Here is a 21,139-nt window from a genome sequence, read left to right as displayed (position 1 = left end):
CTTTAGAAGGGGTGAAATGTCCTTAACGGATCTGTTCCTCAGGTATCATCCAACGACTAGTTCACTAAAAGCAACTTGAAAACAAGAGGGAAACAGATACGCTACTGGCCATTAAAATTGCTACACCAAGAAGAATTGCAGATGATAAATGGGTATTCATTGGACAAATATATTATACTAGAACTGACATGTGATTACATTTTCACGCAATTTGGATGCATAGATCCTAAGGAATCAGTAGCCAGAACAACCACCTCGGGCCGTAATAACGGTCTTGATACGCCTGAGCATTGAGTCAAACAGAGCTTGGATGGCATGTACAGGTACAGCTGCCCATGCAGCTTCAACACGATACCACAGTTCATCGAGAGTAGTGACTGGCGTATTGTGACGAGCCAGTTGCTCGGCCACCATTGACAAGACGTTTTCAATTGGTGAGAGAACTGGAGAATGTGCTGGCCAAGGCAGCAGTCGAACATTTTCTGTATCCAGAAAGGCCCATACAGGACCTGCAACATGCGGTCGTACATTATCCTGCTGAAATGTAGGGTTTCGCAGGGATCGAATGAAGGGTAGAGCCACGGGCGTAACACATCCGAAATGTAACGTTCACTGTTCAAAGTGCCGTCAATTCGAAGTAGAGGTGACCGAGACGTGTAACCAATGGCACCCCCTACCATCAAGCCGGGTGATACGCCAGTATGGCGATGACGAATACACGCTCCCAATGTGCGTTCACCGCGATGTCGCCAGACACGGAAGCGACCATCATGATGCTGTAAACAGAACCTGGATTCATCCGAAAAAATGACGTTTTGCCATTCGTGCACCCAGGCTCGTCGTTGAGTACAGCATCGCAGGCGCTACTGTCTGTGAGGCAGCGTCAAGAGTAACCGCAGCCGTGGTCTCCGAGCTGATAGTCCATGCTGCTGCAAACGTCGTCAACTGTTCATGCAGATGGTTGTCGTCTTGCAAACGTCCTCATCTCTTGACTCAGGGATCGAGGCGTGGCTGCACAATCCGTGACAGCCATGCGGATAAGATGCCTGTCATCTCGACTGCTAGTGATACAAGGCCGTTGGGATCCAGCACAGCGTCCGTATTACCCTCCTGAACCCACCGATTCCATATTCTGCTAGCAGTCATTGGATCTCGACCAACGCGAGCAGCTATGTCGCGATACGATAAACCTCAATCGCGATAGGCTACAATCCGACCTTTATCAAAGTCGGAATCGTGATAGTACGCATTTCTCCTCCTTACACGAGGCATCACAGCAACGTTTCACTAGGCAACGCCGGTCAACTGCTGTTTGTATATGAGAAATCGGTTGGAAACTTTCCTCATGTCAGCACGTTTTAGGTGTCGCCACCGGCGCCAACCTTGTATGAATGCTCTGAAAAGTTAATCATTTGCACATCACATCATCTTCTTCCTGTCTGTTAAATTTCGCGTCTGTAGCACGTCATCTTCGTGGTGTAGGAATTTTAATGGCCAGTAGTGTATATACGTGGGTGTGATAAACCCTTTCTCTCTAAAATTTCCCTTCTTCATACCTCCTCTGTGTTACGACAGATGACGTGTCACCGATCTTGTTTGTAGTAAGACTGCAGTACACGCGAGGTGCCTATTTGCTTCCACCGCCCAGAGTGCAATGCATAAGTTCTAATTAATGTTCTCCAACCTGCAGTCTTCTGTAGTGGTTGTCTTCTGCTCTGGAAACAGCACGTCGGTCGTGAATCCGTTATCTTGAGGCTTTAATAAACTCTTAGCGAGGATTAATTGTACGACTAATACAATTTGCAACTACTTTGTTTATACGGGATGCCACTCGTTTTTTATTAGCAGAATACAAGAAACTCCACAATTATATCCCACCTTATGAATCACTAATCATTTCAATTCTTCACACTTCCAATAAAAATAAACGAAACAATAAAATGCTTATTAGCGTAATTATTATCAAACTGCTTTCAGTTTGCACGTTCAAATAACAAGAGATTCCTAATTAAGTTCTGAACCGATACCGACGAAGCCAGACAATAAGTCTGTCTTCCGATATGCCGAACCAGCTCCTTGCAGCCGAACCACTTCGTCCGTCATCCAAGATAGGCGCAATCCGAAGATCTTCGACTGCCTTTTCATTTAGCAATTCTTTATTATTCTGCTGGTAACTGATACTTTTGAAATAGTGGAATGACAGCTTTATACTGAGAGGTGCTTTTGTATCAAATGCAAGTAAATTCACTGTTTAGTTTTTCTAATAGTAATAACAAAAGTTCATCATTCTGGCGCGTAACTTACGAACGAAGCAACCAATCACGGAGAAGGGGCACAACTTAGGCGAAACCATCTGTCATTGGTACCTCACACCACATCACGTCGTATTGCCACTGCTGCCTTCTCAACTGCTCTAAGAAGAGCTTCTTCTGTAAAGGCGGAAGAATCAACAATGTTCAAACGGCATGAGGATGCAGAAGGCAATGGAAACCACTGCATTAAAGAGACACAGCGTGTATCCACAAGACATGTGGCCCGTAAATGAAAAAGTGTCATGATGATCTCTCCATTGGCAAAAGATTCCGGAATAGCCCCCATTCGGATCTGCGGGAGGCGACTGCCAAGGGGGAGGTGACCATGAGAAAAAGATTGAATAATCAACGAAAGGATAGCGTTCTACGAGTCGGGGCGCGGACTGTCAGAAGCTTGACTATGGTAGAAAAGCTAGAAAATCTGACAAGAAAAATGCAAAGGCACAATCTAGATATAGTAGGGGTCAGTGAGGTGAAATGGAACGAAGACAAGGATTTGTCAGATGAGTATAGTGTAATATCAACAGCAGCAGAAAATGGTATAATGGGTTAGGATTCGTTATGAATAGAAAGATAGGGCAAAGAGTGTGTTACAGTGAACGGTTCAGTGACAGAGTTGTTCTTATCAGAACCGACAGCAAACCAACACCGACAACGATAGTTCAAGTATACATGACGACATCGCAAGCTGAAGATGAAGAGATGGAAAAAGTATATGATGATGATATTGAAAGGGTTATACAGTACATGAAGGGACATGAAAATGTAATAGTCATGAGGTACTGGAATGCAGTTGTAGGGGAAAGAGTAGAAGAAAAGGTTACAGGAGCAAGACTAATTGAGTTCTGTAATAAATTTCAGCCGGTAATAGCGAATACTCTGTTCAAGACTCACAAGAGTAGGCGGTATACTTGGAAAAGACCGGGTGATACGAAAAGATTTCAGCTAGATTACATCATGGACAGAGATTCCGAAATCAGATACTGGGTTGTAAGACGTACCCAGGAGCATATATAGACTTAGATCACAATAAATATAGTAGCGACGAAGAGTAGTCTGAAGTTCAAGATATTAGTCAGGAAGAATCAATACGCAAAGAAGTGGGATACGGAAGTACTAAGGGATAACGGGACACGCTTCAAGTTCTCTAATGCTATAGATACGGCAATAAGCAATAGCTCAGTTGTCAGTATAGCTGAAGAGGAATGGACATCTCTGAAAAGGGCAATCACAGTAGTTGGAAAGAAAACATAGTTACAAAGAAGGTAACTGCAAAGAAACCGTGGGTAGCAGAAGAAATACTTCAGTTGATCGATGAAAGAAGGAAGTAAAAAAATGTTCAGGAAAATTCAGGAATACGGAGATACATTATCTGTGAGGAATGAAATAAATAGGAAGTGCAGGGAAGCTAAGAGGAAATGGCTGCATGAAAAATGCGAAGAAATCGAAAAACAAATTATTGTAGGAAGGACTGACTCAGCATATAGAAAAGTCAAAACAACCTTCGGTGACATTAAAAGCAAGGGTGGTAACATTAAGAGTACAACGGGAGTTATACTGTAAATGTAGAAGAGAGAGCGGGCAGGTGGAAAGAGTGCATTGAAGCCCTCCATGAGGGGGAAGATTTGTCTGATTTGATAGAAAAAGAAACAGGAGTCGACTTAGAAGAGATAGGAGATCCAGTATTAGAATCAGAATTTAAGAGAGCTTTGGAGGACTTAAAGATCAAATAAGGCAGAAGGGGTAGATAACATTCCATCAGAATTTCGAAAATCATTGGAGGAAGTGGCAACAAAACGACTCTTCGCGTTGGTGTGGAATCTATGAGTCTGGCGATATACCATCTGACTTTCGGAAAAGCATCATCCACACAATTCCGAAGACTGCAAGAGCTGACAAGTGCGAGAATTATCGCACAAACAACTTAACAGCTCATGCATCCAAGTTGCTAAAAAGGAGAATGGAAAATAAAATTGAGGATGTGCCAAATGACGATCAGCTTGGCTGTAGAGAAGCAATTCAGACGTTGCGGTTGATAATAGAAGTAAGACTAAAGAAAAATCGAGATACGTTCATAGGATTTGTCGACTTTGAAAAAGCGTTCGACAATGTAAAATGGAGCAAGATGTTCGATATTCTGAGAAAAATAGGGATAAGCTATAGGGGGAGACGGGTAATATACAATATGTACAAGAGTGGACGACCAAGAACGAAGTGCTCTGATTAAAAAGGATGTAAGACAGGGATGTAGTGTTTCCCCCCTAATGTTCACTTTATACATCGAAGAAGCAATGATGGAAATAAAAGAAAGATTCAGGAGTGGAATTAAAATTGAAGGTGAAAGGATATCAATGATACGATTCGCTGATGACATTGCTATGCTGTGTGAAAGTGAAGAACAATTACATGATATGCTGAATGGAATGAATAATATAATGAGTACAGACTATGGATTGAGAACAAATCGAAGAAAGACGAAAGTAATAAGAAGTAGCAGGAATGAGAACAGCGAGAACTTGACATCAGGATTGATAGTCACGAAGTAGACGAAGTTATGAAGTTAAATAATTCTGCTCCCTAGGCAGCAAAATAACCAATGATGGACGGAGCAAGGACGACATGAAAAGCAGACTAGCACTGGCAAAATGGGAATTCCTATCGAAGAGAAGTCTACTACTATCAAACATAGGCCGTAATTTGAGGAAGAAATTTCTGGGAATGTACGTCTGGGGCACAGCATTGTATGGTAGTGAAACATGGACTATGGGAAAACAAGAACAGAAGAGAATCGAAGCAGTTGAGATGTGGTGCTACAGACGAATGTTGAAAATTGGATGGGGTGATAAGGTACGGAATGGGGAGGTTCTGCGCAGAATCGGAGAGGAAAGGAATATGTGGAAAAGACTGCCAAGGGGAAGGGACAGGATGATACGACATCCGTTAAGACATCAGGGAATGACTTCCATGGTACTAGAGGGAGCTGCAGAGGGCAAAAAATGTAGTGGAAGACAGAGATTGGAATACATCCAGCAAATAATAGAGGACGCAGGTTGCAAGTGTTACTCTGAGATGAAGAGGTTGGCATAGGAGAGGAATTCGTGGCGGACCATATCAAACCAGTCAGAAGACTGAAAAAAAAACCCCTAACCCCCTGCCTCCTTTTATGCTGATGTGCCATCCTATCGTGCAATCCTGACATCTTGCGGTCGATTTCGCATTACATGTGGGTGTCCGGTTAGTGTACGTCCTTATTGTGGTTGAGCTCCCGTAATATGCGTACTTCGACAGATATTGCACAGGGCCTGACGATCAGTATACATAACACATCGTCACGCTGTGTAGGATGATGGCAGCTGGAGAAGTGGAAATAAACATAGGGTTTAGGTGGTTTTCTTGTACACACTCTGTCACATTGTGCCGTCTGGTTTGTGCTTGACTTGGGCGTCCGCAAAGGAGATTTCGCCATTTTCTTCCAACTTCATAACGAATTTGGTGCTGGGGGGGTATGGAATTCAGACGTTTGAGAAACTCCTAAATCCTTTCACTCCCATGTGACCACATCACAAATCTATCATCAACATACGAGAAAAAGCATGTGGACTTCAGCGCAGTATTTTCAAGAGCTTCCTGTTCGAAATCCCCCATGAATATCTTTGCCAGAAACCGTAATAGAGTGGACCCCTGGGGACGCCATCCATTTATGAATGTACTGGCCAAAGGCCTTGCTGCAATGGCAACACTGATCTCCATCATATCGCCAAAGTTAAGCGCTGTCGGGCTTGGCTAACACTTGGATGGGCGACTGTCCGGTCTGCCGAGAGCTGTTGGTTGTGAGGCACATTGAGGAGCTACTGGACTGAGATGTAGCGGCTCCAGTTGCGAAAACTGACAACAGTCAGGAGAGCCGTGTGCCGACCACATGGCCCTCCATATCCACATCCAGTGCCGCCTATAGTGAGGGTGACACGGCGGTCGGTCGGTTCGGTTGGGCCTTCCGAGGTTTGTTCGGACGCAGTTTAATTTTATTGACATATTAAATGAATGCTACTATTAATTCTGCCAAACCGTCCACAGTAGCAGAAAACGTTTTCCCTGCTATAGTTCATAAAAGCTGGCTGATTTGAGGTATTGCTAAATTTTACAGGACGGCACTATGACAGAAATATTTCAACACAATAAGGAATAATGAATATCTTTTATTAACAAAATGGTCCAGATGGCTCTGAGCACTATGGGACTTAACATCTGAGGTCATCAGTCCCCTAGAACTTAGAACTACTTAAACCTATCTAACCTAAGGACATCACACACATCCATGCCCGAGGCAGGATTCGAACCTGCGACCGTAGCGGTCGCGCGGTTCCAGACTGAAGTGCCTAGAACCGCACGGCCACTCCGGCCGGCTTTTATTAACAGTCTGTTACAAAATGGTATTAATTTTGGTACACGTTTATACATCGCATTTGATGTTCTAAACTTCAGACAATGAAATATAAATAATTTTTGCTGCCTCTTCGCAGTGTGTGATATTGTCACTATGTATGATATTGTCACTGTAACTGATAGTGATTTCAGACACTCTTGATAGTCCAGTTTTTTTGTAAATAACATCTACAAAGGCGGAAGGCATTGTGCTGAGCTGGCTGTCTAAATGCTGTTTTGGAACTGTCTAAGTGTCTGCGCCATGTTGTGTTTTGGTGCGTGTCAGGGGAAGCATTTCCATGTCTGTCAGTACAATGCGGAAGCAATGTAGTCCGCGATTGACTGCACTCCCTATGGCACTGTCCACGCTATTGGAGGACATATATGGTGCACTGAAAGTAGTGGCGTGGAAGCAAGAGGAGGCCCACGTTTGTGAGAGCCAGCAGGAGGTTGCTATGCGGGGCTGAAAGGCGCCGAGCACGTGGTTGTGCCTGTGTGCTTGGAGCCTCTCGTAGTATCTGTTGTGTACCTCTTGCTTCGTACTCAAAATCCGTAGTAGTCGCCATTCAAGACAAAAATAATGTGGATAAGAATACAAAGGATGCGCGATGTACCGAAGACGCTCTTTCTGTGGGTATCACCAGGAGATGACGGCAAAGTATATTGTCGCAATATCGTGTTACATAAAGGAGTGCACGAGGTTGGAAACTCGAGAACGACACAAACAGCTGATTCACTTGGAAAACTTAAAGGTTAGACTAACTACAACGTGCACATAAGCATTCAGTCAATATTCTCGCAGTGTGTAGGTGAGTGGCCGAGCGGTTCTAGGCGCTACAGTCTGGAACTGCGCGACCACTGCGGTCGCAGGTTCGAATCCTGCCTCGGGCATGGATGTGTGAGGTGTCCTTAGGTTAGTTAGGTTTAAGTAGTTCTAAGTTCTAGGGAACTGATGGCCTCAGAAGTTAAGTCCCATAGTGCTCAGAGCCATTTTAACTATTTGACGACCCCAATGTGTTCCCGAACTGACACAACGACGTCGCCAGTTACGACTGCATTGGTCACAGAATCATCAAGATTGGATTGTACGTCAATGGACACGTGTCGTGTGAATCACGTTTACTGTTGGACCAGGTCGATGGCCATTTTCCGATATGCTCAGAGCCATTTCAATCATTTGAGAAGTCACCCCACTGTGTGAGATGGTAGGAAAGCACCCTCTGCCGTGCGCATCACAGTGGTTTGAAGAGTTCAGACGTAGCTGTAGAGCAGTGATTTCAAACCTTTCTAAGACCATTAGCCTGATTGTAACCAGAGATAAGCTAGTCCGCCCCCACCCCCCTTTTCCCTCACCGCCATCAAGCACCTTTCTAAGATAATTGAAAAAGAATATTCAATAAACATTTTCATTTCGATAATGACTAAAGATAAATGTTATTAATTTCTTATAGGTGTTTTATTAAACCACGAAGAGTTGAGTGACTGAGACGATTGTTACTGCTTATTTCTCACGCCCTTTTCTTGTAGAATTATGAACAATTCTCAGAGCATTGCAAGCGCAACTTACAAATCCTTCTTGGAAAAAAATACTTCCTCTGCACCACTCCTCTCCCTAGCTACACTTACTTCACCCACACCTTGCATCCCCACCCCCAACCCCGTTTAAAGTTAACTAATCTAAAATGTGTGCACTGCATGTACTGATTATAAACCACTCTCAATTGACACAGATTGGATTATTCAGGTTGCCAATATTTTGCGGTCGGATCACAGCCAATAATAATAATAATAATAATAATAATCCCCGTGGAGGCCCGGGAGAAGAATAGGCCTCCGGTATGTTCTGCCAGTCGTAAAAGGCGACGAAAAGAACAAACCACTAATAGGACTAACCCCCCTTTTAGTGTGATTACTTGGTTCAGGACAGAACTAAAGAAGCCTCGGACAAGTGCCGTCATGGTCGGGGACGACGCTTGAACCCTATGCCCGCCCACAATGGTAACGACACTGCTAGCCAACTGGAAAAGGATTTAAATCCGAATAGAGGTGTTTTGCAGGATATGCTTCCTGCAACCACCCTAGAAGGAAAACAAAGACAGAGGATGAGATGGTCAGATGAAGTTAATCGACACCTCATGTTCTGTTATTACCAAGCAACAAACCTAGGAACCAACACAACTGGATACAGATCACAAGTATACACAACATTTATTACCAGATACCCGGAATTAAAATTTTTAACAGAACAACGACTAGCTGATCAGATCCGTGTAATAATCAAAAATAACAGGATACCCCAGTCAGAATTAGAAAACATCAAACAACAAGTACAACAAATACTGGAACAAAATAATGTGCAATCAGAAGAGGAAGAAAACACAGTAATGGACTCAAACATCCCAGAGCAAACAAACAAAGACCAACACGCATCAATTAAACAATCAGAGGAAAACGAAATCTTAAGACAGCCACCAGAACAAGCACAAATAGAACACGAAGAGAGACACGTGTTAGATATAGAAGAGAAATTTCAGCTGACATATATAGAATACAAAGACACAAATACAGACATTAGACCATTCTTGCATAGACCGCCAAATAACCCACAAGTCGAAACAACAATAAAAACTATCAACACAATCATACACAACAAAATAAATGAAAACACAACTATGGAAGAGTTACAACTACTGGTTTATATAGGAGCACTCACTACACTAAATATACACACTAGGCAGAGATCAGAACAAACCAACACACAGAAGAAACCCACAAAACCAGCATGGCAACACAGGTTACAGATCAGAATAGAAAAACTGAGAAAAGACATCAGACAGTTAACACAATTTATAAGAAATGAAATCTCAGACAAAAAACGAAAAAGGTTAGGTAAAATCTCACAACAAGAAGCAATAGAGCAATTAGATGAAAAAAAGCAGAAATTGCAAGCATTGGCCAAACGACTTAGAAGATACAAAAAAAGTGAAAATAGAAGGAAACAAAACCAAACATTCAACACAAACCAAAAGAGATTTTACCAAACAATGGATAACACACACATTAAAATAGACAATCCACCAAACATAACAGACATGGAACACTTCTGGAGTAGCATATGGTCAAACCCGGTACAACATAACAGGCATGCACGGTGGATACAAGCAGAAACAGACACATACAAGATGATACCACAAATGCCTGAAGTGATAATTTTGCAACATGAAGTCACCCGAGCAATTAATTGTACACACAATTGGAAAGCCCCTGGAAATGATAAAATAGCAAATTACTGGCTAAAGAAGTTCACCTCAACACATTCACATCTAACTAAATTATTTAACAGTTACATTGCAGACCCATACACATTCCCTGATACACTTGCACATGGAATAACCTATCTGAAACCTAAAGATCAAGCAGACACAGCAAACCCAGTTAAATATCGCCCCATAACATGCCTACCAACAATATACAAAATATTAACTTCAGTCATCACACAGAAATTAATGACACATACAACACAGAACAAAATTATAAATGAAGAACAAAAAGGCTGCTGCAAAGGAGCACGAGGATGTAAAGAGCAACTGATAATAGATACAGAGGTGACATATCAAGCTAAAACTAAACAAAGGTCCCTACACTACGCATACATTGATTACCAAAAAGCCTTTGATAGTGTACCCCACTCATGGTTACTACAGATTTTGGAAATATACAAAGTAGATCCTAAATTGATACAGTTTCTAAACACAGTAATGAAAAATTGGAAAACCACACTTAATATCCAAACAAATTCAGATAACATCACATCACAGCCGATACAGATTAAGCGTGGAATATACCAAGGAGACTCATTAAGTCCTTTCTGGTTCTGTCTTGCTCTGAACCCACTATCCAACATGCTAAATAATACAAATTATGGATACAATATTACTGGAACATACCCACACAAAATCACACATTTGCTATACATGGATGATCTAAAACTACTGGCAGCAACAAATCAACAACTCAACCAATTACTAAAGATAACAGAAGTATTCAGCAATGATATAAATATGTCTTTTGGAACAGACAAATGTAAGAAAAATAGCATAGTCAAGGGCAAACACACTAAACAAGAAGATTACATATTGGATAACCACAGCGACTGCATAGAAGCGATGGAAAAAACAGATGCCTATAAATACCTAGGATACAGACAAAAAATAGGAATAGATAATACAAATATTAAAGAAGAACTAAAAGAAAAATATAAACAAAGACTAACAAAAATACTGAAAACAGAATTGACAGCAAGAAACAAGACAAAAGCTATAAATACTTATGCTATACCAGTATTGACCTACTCATTTGGAGTAGTGAAATGGAGTGACACAGACCTAGAAGCACTCAATACACTTACACGATCACAATGCCACAAATATAGAATACATCACATACATTCAGCAACAGAAAGATTCACATTAAGCAGAAAGGAAGGTGGAAGGGGATTTATAGATATAAAAAACCTACATTATGGACAGGTAGACAATTTAAGAAAATTCTTTCTAGAACGAGCAGAAACTAGCAAAATACACAAAGCAATCACTCATATAAATACATCAGCTACACCACTGCAGTTTCATAACCACTTCTACAACCCTTTAGATCACATAACATCAACAGATACAAAGAAAGTAAGTTGGAAAAAGAAAACACTACACGGCAAGCACCCGTATCATCTAACACAGCCACACATAGATCAAGACGCATCCAACACATGGCTAAGAAACGGCAATATATACAGTGAGACGGAAGGATTCATGATCGCAATACAGGATCAAACAATAAACACCAGATATTACAGCAAGCATATTATTAAAGATCCCAATACCACAACAGATAAATGCAGACTTTGCAAACAACAAATAGAAACAGTAGATCACATAACAAGCGGATGTACAATACTAGCAAATACAGAATACCCCAGAAGACATGACAATGTAGCAAAAATAATACATCAACAACTTGCCATAAAACATAAACTAATAAAACAACACGTTCCCACATACAAGTATGCACCACAAAATGTACTGGAGAATGATGAATACAAATTATACTGGAACAGAACGATTATAACAGATAAAACAACAACACATAACAAACCTGACATCATACTCACCAATAAAAAGAAGAAATTAACACAACTAATTGAAATATCCATACCCAACACAACAAATATACAGAAGAAAACAGGAGAAAAAATTGAAAAATACATCCAACTGGCTGAGGAAGTCAAGGACATGTGGCATCAGGATAAAGTCGACATTATCCCAATTATACTATCAACTACAGGAGTCATACCTCACAATATTCACCAGTACATCAATGCAATACAGCTACATCCAAACATATATATACAACTACAAAAATCTGTAATTATTGATACATGTTCAATTACCCGAAAGTTCCTAAATGCAATATAACATATACCATACAATTACAAGGAAGTCACGCTTGACCGAGGTCCGCGTCACGTTCCATTTTTAACCAGACTTAAGTCTGAGAAAAAAAAAGTCAAAAAGATAATAATAATAATAATAATAATAATAATACTGTGTAGGTCCTACAACATAGTGCTCATTATACACTACTGGCCATTAAAATTACTACACCAAGAAGAAATGCAGATGACAAACGGGTATTCATTGGACAATATATTATATTAGAACTGACATGCTATTACATTTTCACGCAATTTGGGTGCATAGATCCTGAGAAATCAGTACCCAGAACAACCACCTCTGACGTAAAAACAGCCTTGGTACGCTTGGGCATTGAGTCAAACAGAACTTGGATGGCGTGTACAGGTACACCTCCCCATGCAGCTTCAACACGATACCACAGTTCATCAAGAGTAGTGACTGGCGTATTGTGACGAGCCAGTTGCTCGACCACCATTGCCCGGACGTTTTCAGTTGGTGAGAGATCTGGAGAATGTGCTGGCCAGGGCAACAGTCGAACATTTTCTGTATCCAGAAAGGCCCGTACAGGACCTGCAACATGCGGTCGTGCATTGCTGCTGAAATGTAGGGTTTCGCAGAGATAGAATGAAGGGTAGAGCCACGGGTCGTAACACATCTGAAATGTAACGTCCACTGTTCAAAGTGCCGTAAATGCGAACAACAGGTGACTGAGACGTGTAACCAATGGCACCCCATACCATCTCGCCGGGTGATACGCCAGTATGGCGATGACGAATACACGCTTCCAATGTGCATTCACCGCGATGTCGCCAAACACGGATACGACCATCATGATGCTGTAAACAGAACCTGGATTCATCCGAAAAAGTAACGTTTTGCCATTCGTGCACCCAGTTTCGTCGTTGAGTACACCATTGCAGGCGCTACTGTCTGTGATGCAGCGTCAAGGGTAACCGCAGCCATGGTCTCCGAGCTTATAGTTCATGCTGCTGCAAACGTCGTCGAACTGTTCGTGCAGATGGTTGTTGTCTTGCAAACGTCCCTATCGGTTGACTCAGGGATCGAGACGTGGCAGCACGATCCGATACAGCCATGTGGATAAGATGCCTGTCATCTCGACTGCTAGTGATACGAGGCCGTCGGTATCCAGCACGGCGTTCCGTATTAACCCACCGATTCCATATTCTGCTAACAGCCATTGGATCTCGACCAACGCGAGCAGCTATGTCGCGATACGATAAACCGTAAGCGCGATAGGCTACAATCCGACCTTTATCAAAGTCGGAAACGTGATGGTACGCATTTCTCCTCCTTACACGAGGCATCACAACAACGTTTCACCAGTCAACGCCGGTCAACTGCTGTTTGTGTATGAGAAATGGATTGGAAACTTTTCTCATGCCAGCACGTTGTAAGTGTCGTCACCGGCGCCAACGTTGTGTGAATGCTCTGAAAAGCTAATCATTTGCATATCACAGCATCTTCTTCCTGTCGGTTAAATTTCGCATCTGTAGCACGTCATCTTCGTGGTGTAGCAATTTTAATGACCAGTAGTGTAGTTACTGGTATGTTGTGCTCTCAGTTAGTTCGTTCAACTGTTGCGAAGTGAATGATGAAGCAATTTACGAGGGTCACTGCAAAAAAATGCACACTTTTTTTAAAAATCCATCTTTTATTCTACATGTTTAAAAGTTTTAGTGTTTAGATACATCCTTTAGGAACAGTATTTTCATTTCTCCACTTAATTTCCATCCCTCTAACTGCCTTACGCCATCTTGGAACCAGCGCCTGTATACCAGCACTGTAAAATTCTGGACCAACCTGTTGGGGCCACTGTTTGGCAGCGTGCACAAGGGAGTCATCATCTTCAAACCTTGTTCCACGAAGAGAGTCTTTCAGTTTCCCAAAGAGGTGATAGTCACATGGAGCCAGGTCAGGATCGTAAGGCGGGTGTTCCAGTGTCGTCCATCCGAGTTTTGTGATCGCTTCCATGTTTTTTTGACTGACATGTGGCCGTGCATTGTCGTGCAACAGCAAAACATCCTGCTTTTGGCGATGTGGTCGAACAAGACTCAGTCGAGCTTGAACTTTCTTCAGTATCGTCACATATGCATCAGAATTTATGGTGGTTCCACTTGGCATGCTGTCCACAAACAATTTTTTTTTTCTTGGGTGAATTTGCATGATGCCACTTACATTGATTGCCTCTTCGTCTCTGGTGAAATATGATGGAGCTATGTTTCATCACCTGCTACAATTCTTCCAAGAAATTCATCTCCACCATTCTCGTACTGTTCCAAAAGTTTTCTGCCTACCGTTTTTTTTTTGTTTTTTGTTTTTTTTTTTTTTTTGTGAGCCACTGTCAACATCTTGGGAACCCACCTCGTTCAAACCTTTTTTAACGCCAACACTTTCAATATTCTGCAAACACTTTCTTCCCCTATCCCAACAGAGCGTGACAATTGGTTCACTGTGATGCGTCTGTCAGCAGTCACCAATTCGTTAACTCTTTGCACATTGTCTGGTGTGTGTGCAGTACGAGGCCTGCCGCTGCGAGGACAATCCTCAATATTGCCGTGCCCGTTTTCATCGCGTAACCTGCTTGCCCAGCGACTAACTGTACTGCGATCGACAGCGGCATCTCCATACACCTTTCTCAACCTCTTGTGGATGTATCCCACTGTCTCGTTTTCACAGCACAGGAATTCTATGACAGCACGTTGCTTCTGACTATCGTGAAGTGTAGCAGCCATCTTGAACACATGCTGTGACGGCGCCACTCACGGGAACAGGTTGAACTAAGTTTGAAAACTAGCGGGAAGGATGTGTCTTTACCCTGTAAAACTTTCACACATGCAGAATGAAAAATGTATTTTTACAAAAATAGTGTGCATGTCTTTTGGAGTGACCCTCGTATGGTCCATTGCAGGAACAATCTATAATTAAGAGAATGTATTTTCCATTACATACACCACAAGACAAAAAAGGAAGGAATTAGCCGAATAGGACGGAAATCAGCACGTAGCGTAAATGCACAGCAAAAATGCGTTCGTACACACCCGACCCTTATGCAAGCAGTTATTCTCCTTGGCATTGATTGGTAGAGTTGTTGGATGCCCTCATGAGGGATAGAGTGCCAAATTCTATCCAGTGCCCGCAGTAGATGGTCAAAATCCTGAGGGTCTGACCATAATTCTCCAAACATTCTCATGGGGAGAGATCCGGCGACCTTGCTGGCCAAGGTGTGTTTGGCAAGCTCGTGGACAAGCAGTAGAAACTCTTGCCATGTGCAGGCGACCATTATCTTGCTGAAATGGAAGCTCAGGATGGCTTGCCATGAACGGCAAAAAAACGGAGCGTAGAATATCTTAGACTTACCGCTGCGCTTTACAATGTGCCGCGGCTGGCAACCACAGGGGTCTTGCTATGAAAAGAAGCGATACCACAGACCATCACTTAACACTTGTCGGGCCGTATGGCGGTCGACAGTCTGGTTGGTATCCCATCGCTGTCCAGGGCGACTCCAGACACGTTTTCGGTGGTCGTTGGGGCTTAATTCTAAGCGGGACTCGTCACTGAAGACAATTTGGCTCCAGTCAGTGAGATTCCGCGCCAAAGACGAATCCCATCTCGGGATTCTGACGATCTGATGCACCAATTGGCCAGAATTTTGCGCGATATACCTCAGCCGGACGACGAACGACTGTATCAATCAGTACCAAGCCGAATATCTACTTGCACAATGGCCAGAGGTGGACAAACGCGTTGTTGTCCTGCTCCATTTGTAAAACTCCTTCTCCTGAACGAGTCATCCAATTTCTCTTAAATTGTAATGGTTAGTTTGTCTGTACTCGTAAATCACATCTGTCGATTTCTCCCCCATTCGGATAGTTCGTTCGTGGTGCATTTTTTTTTTTTTTTTTTTGTCCGCAAAACACCTATTTCATGCACCGTAACATTGGCAATCCAGATAACTAAATCAGACTTACGTGTGGGTTATTTAAATTGGGTTGCCTATCTTCAGGGGCATGAAATACATATTTTGCGGACCAGTTTCATTTTGCCCGCCCCATATGTGTGTAGCGGGTGGACTATGTGGGGAAGATATTGTTCATACATTACTTTCACGAGCCATGGACCCAAGTTGTGAACAAGGCGCTAAGCAAGCTGGTGGTGGCTCCATAGTTGTGTCGGCTGTGTTTACGTGCTGTGGACTTCTTCCTCTGATCCGACTGAACCGATCAATGACTGGAACAGGTTATGTTAGGCTATTTAGAGAGCATTTGTAACCGTTCATGGGTGTCAAGTTCCCAAATAACGATGGAATTTTTATGGATGACAATGTGCCTTGCCAGAAATTCTGGACAATTCGAACGAATGATTAGGCTACCCATATCGCCCAACATGAATCCCATCGTTCATTTATTGGACATAAACGAGAGGTCAATTCGCGCATAAAATATTATTACGGCAACAACTTGGCAGTTACGGACGGCGACAGAGACAGCATGGCTGAATATTTCTGCACGGGACGTGCAACGACTTACTGAGTCTGTGGTACGTCGAGTTGGTGCGCTGCACAAAAGTAGGTCCGACACGATATTAGGAAGTATCTCATGATTTTCCTCTTCTCAGTGTATGTAATTGGTATTACAGCAGTAATAATAGTAATAATCTATTAAAAATCATTGTGTTTTGTGATCGAAACACAATCGAACTCTCTTCTGTTTATCCCTCATAAATTTTAATCTTACTTCTCAGGGAGTAATTACCTCCAGGTTTGGAACCACTGCTGTAGAATTTATGCTTCTGTTGCCAGTTCCGGCGTTCTTACGGGTATAGTAATGTACAGGCGTGTCACTGTAATTGGCAGTGGCGTTTAGGCTCGGGCGTTTTCGGACGAGTCGCAGAATTACGACACGTTGCGGGAGCAGCCTTTTGTTTTATTGCAGTTGGGGCGCCGGCGAGGAACGCGGCTGTGTGATGCTGGCGGTGGCGCCCGGCGCCGGCGTTGCCGCGTCGCGACGCCGCGCGGGGGCGTGTCCGCCGCGCCGTGACCGCTGCTGCCCTCTGCGGCCGGCCGCTGTGCCATAGCGCACGCCTCGCCGCGCAGCGCAGGCGGAGGCGGCCGAGCGGCGCCGAACGCGCCCGACCCCGCCCGACCGTCCGTGTCAGCGGCCAGTACTGCACGCGCCGCGCTGCCGGAAACACCTTACGTCGCTGCGCTCCGCCCCGCGTCGCGTCACACGCCACGCCACGCTGAGATGAGCCACGCGCGCTCCTAGGCCAGCCACGCCCGCAGCTGCGCTACACGCCACAGCCAGCAACAGGTGGGCCCGCTCGCCTTCCCCTGCTCCGCTCTGCACAGCGTTGTGTCTCTGGCGCCTCGCTTCACCGACGCACTTCCTACACCGCCATGTCGATGGATGCCGTGACGCACTCGCGGCTTGGTTCCGCGTCTGCCACAGCTCCACTCCTCGGCTTGCAGTCAGGGGAATTTCGTCCGCAATCCCTCGCGTATTTCACTCACAGCTGAAAAGCGAAAACTCCGTGTGTCTGTTTACACTCGTTAGATGTAGCCGTGCAACGGACCATTCACTCGAACACCGCACAGTTAAAGTTTTCGTCAGGCGCTGTCACCGACACTCTTCAAGACGACACACGACCGCCTCGTCAAATCGCTGTCTTCAAAATAGACTACATATGTTGTGGTGGCACTCTTGTTAACGGGTTCTGAATGAACTGGGCTTTACTAACTATCCCAGACTCCCGTTCGTGAGTGAACAGTCTATTGAACAGGGGCCTCACATTCAAGATCTCCGCTAATGCACAACGGATAATTGTTTAAAAGTCTTTTTGCGGCCCCAAAATTTGCACTTCACTGCCTGCGAACGCGCAATTCCTACAAAGATTTCAGTATAAATGTGTAAAAGCGAAGACCTCAGTCTCAGAATAGTTGTCAGTCCCAATAGCGTATCTCACTGCTTTAAATGAAAAGTTGACACGTAATAAATTCGAATCAAGATCATCTCATAGTCGTACGCGTTGTTTCAACTTGTAAAAATGAAACAGGAGACTGTTGAACAGTCAGTCTACATTATATTCTGGAAAACAAATACGCAAACAATGCGCATCGTAATCCGTAACTGCACTGTTGTGAAAAACTGAAGGACGACAGAAACTATCGCTTGATGATGTATCACACTCAAGTGACATAGCTCGAACAAACTTAGACCGTACGTAGAACTACTACAGTATCGTCCTGAAGGTAGCTGATAGTACACAGCGAGACGAGCAGAAATGACACTTTTATTCAAAACAATAATTAAACCGATGTTACCGCGATTTGTGATGGTCCACTGAACATCATAAAAGGAGCGACATGGTTCTTAATACGGTGTGTGGTCACCGTAGACGGCAATACATGATCTGCAATGCGCTCCCACGCTGGCTGCAACGTTGTTTAACGATTTCTTGTGGTAGAAAGTGCCATTCCTCCACCAGCGCAGTTGACAACTGGTGAAATGTCGTTGTGGGTTTCAGTCAGGTGAGCGGGCAGGCGAGTCAGTTCGCCGAATATCCTCTCGTTCGAAGATCTCGTCCACCTGTTGTGTTCAGTGCGGTCGCGCCTTGTCATCCATAACAACGAAGTCAGGGCCGGATACACCTCTGAAAAGACGCATATGGATAAGGAGTACAGCATCAGAATAATGTTGACCGGTGAATATGCCGTGTTCAGTGATTTGGAAGTCAGTGCACCCATGCATCATGCTTCCGCCCACCATAACAGCTGGACCACCAAAACGGTCCTGTTCTAGAATGCTGGACGAACCCTCATATGACGAGAGGTGAGACCACAGATCGCGCCGAGGAACATTGTCGAACATGATCGTTTTGGTGGCCGAAGTGTTATTGTGTGGGGAGGCATGATGATGCGTGGACGTACTGACATCCAAATCTTTGAACATGGAACACTCAGCACTGCACTGCACTGCATGTGCCTCTTTTCTATCTAGTCGCCTTCTGGTGCGTGGTGGAGGGGGCTTCGTGGACCAATTGTCACTTCCCTATTCCAGTCGCAGATGCTGCGCGTAGAGAACGAAGCTCTCTGATTTTGCCCTCATGAACTTTTCACGAGATATACGCAGGACAAAGCGTTATATCAACACTTCTAAGAAAATACGCTCTCGGAATTTAAAGAGTAGATCACATAATTAATGCCTCTTATAGCGTCTGCCGTTGGCTCGGCTATCACCTCTGCTATGCTTCCACACTAGGACGAAGCGCCTTGCCTTTATGTGGACCTTCTCTGTTTCCTGTAACAATACCTTCTAAAATGGGTTCCACAGTGACGAAGAATATGAACGTACCGGTCAAACTAGAGTATTATAATCTACATCATTTGTGGGAGGACAACATTGCCTGAGGATTCCTCCAATGGATCTCAGTGTGACATCTGCTTTTCTAGGGATTAGCTTTATGTTTAAGTCGCCCCGGACGCATTTACGCAGATATTTAATGGATGTGACCGCTTCCTGTGCTTCTTCGGTAATCGTGTTATTGTATATGATGATGATGATGATGATGATGATGATGATGATGATGATGATGATGATGATGATGATGATGATGATACAACCATTGAAATGTGTAATCCACTTTAAAATAAAAAGAAAGTGTATGCAATCAATGACATCGATTTGTTGTTGAATCTTAGAATATATTTTGAGGTTAAACATAGTGTGATATCTCGAATAGAATGGTTTCCTGCATACCAGCCTCCTTGGATTCCGAAAACCTCGCAGTTTTTGCCACATGGCATCCTGAAAGCTATGGACCAAGGCCATCAGGTAGATGCAGTATTCCTCGATTTCCAAAAAAAAGGTTTTGACTCAGTTCCACATCTGCGCTTGCTATCAGAAGTGTGATAGTATGGGGTATCAAGCGAAATTTGTGACTGGACTGATTTTTTGGTAGCAAGGACGCAGTATGTTATCTGAGATGTGTAGTCATTGACAGAAATTGATGTAATTTCAGGCGCGCCCCAGGGAAGTGTTTTGGGACTCTTCTGTTCATGTTCAGTATTAATGACTGTAAAGAAAATTTTAATCGCAACTTCCGACTTCTTTGCACACAATGCATTTGTCTACAGTGAAGTAGAGCCTGAAAAAGCCTCTCAAATATTCAATTAAATTTGGAAAGTCAACAAGCAGGTGCAAAGTTGGCAAGTTGCTTTAAATGTTCAGAAACATAAAATTTGGCACTTCACAGAACACAGAATCGAAGAATTCTGTGACTGTAACATCAGTTCGTCCAATTACCTTAGCGTAACTGTTTGCAGAAATATGGAATGGAACGATATCATCTCAGTTGTAGGTACAACAGGCGGAAGAGTTCAGTTCTTTGTAGGATAGGGGGAGAATGCAGTTAGTCTGCAAAGGAAATTCCTTGCGAAACACTCGTGCGACCCATCCTAGACTACCGTTCGTTTGCGTGGGACTCGTACCAAAGGGGGTTAACAGGTGGTGTTGGACGTATACAGAGGACAGCAGCAAGAGTGATCACAGATGCTAAAACACATAAACTAACAGACGCCTGAAGATAACCGCCTCCCTCCCCTCACCGCCCTGTGAAGGGCACTTGCAGAATTACAGCAACCAGTTTCAAGTGAGGAATCTGGGATATGTACTGCAATCCCCTACGTATCGTTCCCTTAGGGACTGCGATGACAATATTCGAGTATTTACGGCGCGCTCAGAAGGTTTTAGGCAGAAACTCTTCCCACGCTACATATGCAAATGGAAGAGGGAGCAACCACAATTTGTAGTTCACTGGGAAGTACCCTCTGCCGTGCAATTCACAATGGTTTGCAGAGTATAAATGTAGATATATTATATAAGCCTAGACCCATATATGATTCTACTAGAATCACAT

General features: G+C 43.5%; 1 protein-coding gene across 1 annotated transcript in view; it reads left to right on the top strand.

Moving 5' to 3' along the window:
• The first annotated feature begins 17,391 nt into the window (after positions 1 to 17,391).
• The window catches only part of LOC126175088 (protein N-terminal asparagine amidohydrolase), a 252,953-nt gene continuing 249,205 nt past the window's right edge, over positions 17,392 to 21,139 (top strand). The window contains exon 1 of the mRNA XM_049921632.1: positions 17,392 to 17,535. The gene's annotated coding sequence lies outside the window, so the exon portion shown is untranslated. The remainder of the gene's footprint in view (positions 17,536 to 21,139) is intronic.

Source organism: Schistocerca cancellata, chromosome 3, assembly GCF_023864275.1.
Source record: "Schistocerca cancellata isolate TAMUIC-IGC-003103 chromosome 3, iqSchCanc2.1, whole genome shotgun sequence".
NCBI classification, from domain to species: domain Eukaryota; kingdom Metazoa; phylum Arthropoda; class Insecta; order Orthoptera; family Acrididae; genus Schistocerca; species Schistocerca cancellata.
The sequence above is the reverse complement of the archived record's forward strand: the minus strand, read 5'-3'. Positions and strand labels throughout refer to the sequence as shown.